The sequence below is a fragment of the Anolis carolinensis genome, chromosome 3 (assembly GCF_035594765.1).
Source record: "Anolis carolinensis isolate JA03-04 chromosome 3, rAnoCar3.1.pri, whole genome shotgun sequence".
NCBI classification, from domain to species: Eukaryota; Metazoa; Chordata; class Lepidosauria; order Squamata; family Dactyloidae; genus Anolis; species Anolis carolinensis.
The window spans coordinates 263,311,685-263,318,458 of NC_085843.1; positions in this window are offsets into that span (position 1 = coordinate 263,311,685).

Below are 6,774 nucleotides of genomic sequence, written 5' to 3' on the forward strand. Positions count from 1 at the left end.
TATTTATTTTAATATTTATACATTATTTTAGTAGTTATACACTATTTTAAGTCTTTCTCAACCAATCGTTTGTTGATAAATCACCTCCTTCTCCTCCTGTTGCCGCCTAGGCTCCTTTTCTCTCCCTTCGGCTTCTCCTTCCTCCCTTCCTTAGGCTGTAAATTGTAATTTTTTATGATTTATAATATTCTTTTAGGGTTTATTGAAAAGCCGCAAAACAGCAAATCTGCGAAAAGTGAACCATGAAGTAGTGAAGGAACACTGTAGCTTTAGAATATTTTCAACTTAAAACTTGGAAGAATTAGTGCAGTGTGTTGTCAAAGGCTTTCATTGCCGGGATCACAGGGTTGTTGTATGTTTTCCGGGCTGTATGGCCATGTTCCAGAAGTATTCTCTCCTGAAGTTTCGCCCACATCTATGGAACATGGCCATATAGCCCGGAAAACATACAACAACCCCAATTAGCGCAGTGTTTTCTAAGTGATTTTTTTTTTGCAAGTTCCAATAATCATTGCTAATAAATACAATTATTTATATTGCCAGTAATGGAGCGTAAACAGGGAACTTATGAGAATGCAATTTCATAGTTTCTGCTCTTGCACAGTACTTCTCTTTGAAGCATTTGATGCTAAATGGATAGACCCACTAATTGTTTTTCCTTTCTCAGTGTTAAAAGCCTGATGGATCAGAGCAATCAGAATGGAAATGCTGCCAGCATAGACTATTGTTTTAAACAAATCATCTGCTTTTTTGCCACAAGTTTATTATATACCGTGTGAAATGAATGACTTCTACCTTCTACCATAGAAGACCAAGAAAATTCATCACTAGGAATTTGTTAGAGCTTACAGGGCAATTCAGTGGTAACTTCCAGTGGAAGCATACCACAGAATCACTTGGAGGAATTAGAAAATTCCAGAGATGACATATTTTGTCAGATGTGAGTGGCTGAATCCATGGGTGCTGGCCCTGCAGAGGTATGGGGCTTTTGCTGTACACACTGTATTTTGCCATACTCTCCAACTGTCCTGGTTTCTTGTTTTAATTTTTTTTATTGAAATAACTGTTTTTCCATTATCATGTGCCCTTTGTTTTTTAACATATAGTTCTTAAGCAAGGTCAATCAGTTGGTTTCTTATATTTACTTTGAAACTTTGTTACTAATTGAGTCAGTTTGTCCATATTCATAATCCCCATAACTTTTATCAACCTTTTTTTTTCATTCTTCAAATTCTGGCATATACTATCCTGGCTGCTGTCGTCATATAGTTGAACAGTTTATTTTTATACCAGTCCACGTCTGTCATTCCCAGTAAAAATATTCTGGTTTTAATTGTATTTTCATAGTGAGGATTTTCAGGCTTATTTCCTGAATTTCTTTCCAATAGGCTTTTGCCATATCGCAAAACCACCACATGTGGTAAAAAGTCCCCTCATGAGTGTCACATTTCTAGGATTTATTATTCATGTGTTTGTAATATTTGGCTAATTTTTGTGGAATTATGTACCACCGATACATCATCTTGTACCAGTTCTCCTTCAGGTCGTATGAGTATATTGCAGTTTCTGATTCTAGATCTTCTCCCATTCTCCCATTTTTATTGGTCTTCCTATATTTTCTGCCTATTTTGTCATACATTCTTTTACTTACTCCATTTCTGTACTCCATTCTAATAGCTTCTTATATATTTTTGTAATTAACTTCTTTTCAGTTCCCATTAGCCTGTCCCATCGGGATTCTCTTTCCGTGAAGCGTTATTTTATCTTTGTTGAAATATTATCTCCGTTGTCGGTATTGAAACCAAGAGATGTTCTTATAATGTTGGTTTATTTCCTTCTGTGTTTTCATCCAAAACATTCCCTTTTCTTTCTTAAATATTTCTCAGAAGATGGGCCATGTCACCATCCTAGTTGTCTTCTTTGGGCTGTTTCTAATGGTGAAATCCAGAGTGGTGTCTTCAAATAAAATCTGCTGTTGTATTTCTCCCATATTTTTATCAAAGCTGATCTTATAAAATGATTTTCAAAGTTTTTTTTCCATTTTTTTCTTGTCATATCAAAGGTATGAATGCCAGCCTGTTCTTAAGTCATGGCCTTCCACTGTTAGGATTTTTACATTGTTTAGTGTTGTCCAATCCTTTATCCAAACTAATCCACAAGCCTCAAAATAAATCTTTAGATTTCTCAGGGACAGCCCCAATGAATCCTCCACCAACCCACTTTTTCAGATGCTTTTAAAATGTCCCATTTTCTGTCTCCTCCTCCCATTTTCCAACTTTGTTTTCAGATGATTTCAGCTGCTGCAAAATGGATCCAAGTAGTTGGCTCTCAGGAAGAAGAGGAGGCAGCCTTCCTGTAGGCTTGGGCAAAAGCAAAGTGATACAGCCTTTTCTGCCTTGGGTATTGTTCCTAATAAATGTTGCCATCTTGATCTCACTCCAATGTTGCTCGGACACACAGGCCTCAATTTTCATCTATGAAATGCTGGAGGGTATATTATGCTCTACTATACTTCTTTCTTTCTCTAAATCTTAGAATGTCCTGGAAATTAGCCCCCATTTCTCTGTTATACAGTGTTCCCTCACTACTTCGCGGTTCATTCGCGGATTTGCTGTTTCGCAGTTTTTCAATAAACTCTAAAAGAATATTATAAATAATAAAAATTACAATTTACACCCTAAGGAAGGGAGGAAGGAGAAGCTGAAGGGAGAGAAAAGGAGCCCAAGCAGCAACAGGAGGAGAAGGAGGCGATTTATCAACACACAGTTGGTTGATAAAGACTTAAAATAGTGTATAACTACTAAAATAATGTATAAATATTAAAATAAAGATAGTGTCCCTACTTCGCGGATTTACACTTATTGTGGGTGGTCCTGTAATGTAACCCTCGCAATAAGTGAGGGAACACTGTATACGTATATGGAAAGACAAAGGCAGTTGCTATTTTTTATAATTAGTATTATTCTTTTATAATCTTCAGGTGTCCATTATTTGACTAAAGGCTTTATTTATGAGTTGGATTTCCTTAAATAAGAAAGATCAGAATAGCTGTTGTCACACCTATTCATGCAGCATTGCACTCATGCAATCCACAAAATGACTAAATTGATGTTTAGTAAGCCAAAGTGCAGCTAGCTTAACTGAAAGAAGGTTCTACATGATACATTCTGGCAAGTTGGGCATGAAAGCCTCCTGCAAACGTCTGTGATGGTGTCTCTGTTGTCAATTAGGATGAGTGAATTTTAGATTCACCACAAGCTTAGGAGTCCAGACTTTATTATTCCATCTTTCCTTTATTGTCTAAGGTCACAGACCAATGGTTCTTGCCCTCCTAGATATTCAACAAAACATCTGGTGTGATCTTTCAGTACTTAGTCTAGCAAATCTGGCTTGAGTCATTCACCCACCAAAGGCATTGATACAGAATGATTCTCTCCAAAAACATGTTTTGTTCAGGAACTTCAAAACCAGCCTGTGGCCTTCTGGGGGACTTCAATATGTGTGTTTATGGTACCTGCTGACTCATGGCATCCCTATACATTTCATGTGTTTTAATTAGGCAAGAAATACTTAGAGGTAAAAAAGGGTTTATTACAATCCGGATGATGTGGGTCATGGAAAATATTATTCAGGAAAGATTGCAAACTACATAATATATTTGTGTCATTTGTGTGCTGTATTGAGCTGGCATGTACACGATGTTTTCTGTAATTATACTTCTGTTTAGAGCATGAGGCGCATATGACATTTTTTCATTTTGCATTTTTTTATTCTCATAAGGCAAAAATTATAGTGAATTAGAAGCAAGGCAGACAAGTGTGCTCCTAAAGTGCCACTAATACACACATTTTATGTGTAAAACATCAAAAAATTGTCATCTTACTAGCTCCTCTGTGTAGTGCTGTAACAGCACTGGATATGGATATCACTAAACTGCCAAATTGTAATTCTCACAGATGTACATCCCACCAAAATTCTGGCCAGTATCTTTATATATTGTTCTCCGAATGCTTCATATTGTCTTTACTTTTAGTCCAGAGTACTTCTGGTTCCTGGCCCATTAGGATTTTAAGAAAATCTGTTCTTTACATAGTATGTATATTATACCAATATGTTCTTTAGATTATATTGATTTGGGGTATGTTTACCCATTTGCCTTTCCATATCCTAAAAAAGGTGTGCCCTTGAAGTTATTGTATTTTGTGTGTACTGTTTACAATTTATGAAGCTTTACTGTAATATTTAATATTTCTCAATGCAATTATTTTGTATATTTTTACTCATGTACATTCAATAAAATTCTTCTTTTAGATTGTTCTGTGTGGGTTATTGACTAGGATGCATTACTGCGAAGGTCAAAAGATTCCACATAGACAATATATAGGACTTTGTGCAGATGCTCTGAATGTTCTGGAAACACCCCACAGTTCCATTGGCTGTTGTTTGCACAGAAAAGTGGCCAGCAACTGGCAAGACCGTAAAAAAAAGGACAACGGCAATAGTTCCTGCTGCCCAGAAGCAGCATTAATAGAAGTGGCAAAGGTCCTTGGCATTTCTGCAAGGCTGCACTGTACTGGCATCATTCCTGGGCATCTCATCTCATTCCAATGCCTTGGCGTGGGCTGATCATCCATTGAGCACCTTCTTTCCCAGAATTGTCTTGCTCAACAGCAACTCAAAACCTTTTTACACCTTCCAATTGCAACACTATGATTCTACTTCAACTGCCATGATAATGTTCTATGGAATCCTTGGTTTTGCAGCTTATGAAAGAGCACTCCGAAATCTCAGTCAAAGAGTGCTAGTGTCTCACCAAACTACAAAGCACAGGCTTCCATAAGAAGCAATGAAGACACTAAAAGCAGAATCATAGGGCTGTGATGAAAGGCTTTCAGTTTGGAAATGTTACAGAAAATGTAATATTATTTAAATTTTGGTAACTAAATTTATTTTCTTCTTCCTTCCTCATTTTTCCTTTATCATAATGTCTTTTAGCCTCCAAGCAGGGTGTTGCTATATTAGCTCCAGAAATGTGCTATGCCTATGCATTTTTTTTCCAGTGTGCCTTCTGTGATCTTCTTTAGAGACTGTCTTACAGTTTTATTCAAAGCACTGATTTCATCTAGAATTTTAGAAATAACAATCAGTAGCTAAGACTACAACATACATAAATGTAATGGTAGTGATAGATTTTAAAATACAGACACTCATTGTAGCAGTCCAGCCCCCATAGCCAAAAGTGCAAACAGCTACAGTCATTCATTTTTCCCTCTTTATGTATGCAAGTGCTGTGTACACATGCAACCCACATACTTTGCATAAAAAGGGGGATTACTTAATGCATATATACTGCTACTGGGAAAATCCATTTTGTCCTGTGCTCTAGCAACTGCTGTGACAATTACAGTAGAAACAGGGAGGTCTGAGCGGGGTGGTAAATGATATCACCATCCTTGCCAATTGAATGGTTTTGGCACTGGAATCATGTGTGCCCTGGTTTCACTACAACACTGTATTCAGGGTTACCTTTGATACTAACTTCATAACTTGTATTCTGTGGAAACAAGAGGCAATCTACCTAGCAGAGTTAAAAGTGAACTTGGCCCTGTAGGTCTCGTGTACATTTCAAAACCAGATAGTAATTTTGGCTCCACTTCTAATCTATCAAAGGAGGGAAAATTTGAAGCCATTTATACAGTAAGTCTCTAAAGTCTTAAGATGATGTCTCCATAAAATAAATACATAAATAAATATGGGTAGCTATCATCTGCATATCAGAATGTATACAACACGTTCAGCTAAACCAATATATTCAACCAAGAAAAGCATTATTGGCACAGTAATGTATTTTAGATACAATCTTAGAAGATAAATACAGTCCTTCTTTCTTAGAGCAAAAAGTCATGGGTCTGGGAAAAGATGAACTCCATCAAGGATAGTAAAAGCCATGAAAACTTGATTATTGGTAACATCTGCAGGTTGCTGGCGGACTGTGAGAGCAAGCTGAGAAGGTTTAGGTTTTGATCTGGTGTCTCTCTTCCATTTATAATTTGATTTTGAATTGCCATGTGTTTTAATGATGTCATTTTGTTGATAATTAGTGATATTATGTTGGAATTTCATTCTCTTAGCCAACTTGGCCACAACCCAAAACTGCATTTGGCATGGCCAAGCTGATCAAAATAATTAGGCATCAGCAGATTTAACTCTGCACTGGAGATTGTGACCTTTTGAGTGTAAAAAAAAGCAAAATGCAAGTACATTATTTATTTATCCTGTTAGCAGCTTGGTTATAATCCAAAAAAGATTTGCTGCAACTGAATCTCCTTTAAGTCATCTTCCTTTTGCTTTCATTATGTGATCCTGTGCATGTTCACCCAGGAGTAAATTTCACAAGTTGCAATGGGACTAAATTCATAGAAATTAAATGTTCAGGCAAGACTTATCTCACGTTTTGCCTTATGGTTATCTAAGGCCAGTCAACCTATGGTAACTCCCATGACTTTCATAGGCAAGTAAGTAAGTAAAAGTTTATTTCTATCTTGCCCTATCTCCCCAAGGGAACTCAGGGAGGGAATTCTCAAGGAATTCTCAGAGATGGCCAGTTCCTTGATCTGAAATACAGCCTACAGAACCAAGTATTCATTGGCAGTCTCCTATCTAAATACTAACCAGAGCTGACCCTACTTAGTCTACAATCTCCCACAGAATATGCTTCCTTTAGGGTATTTTTACCAACTAAGAAGGACAAAGCTGTGACTTTCAGATTGGACT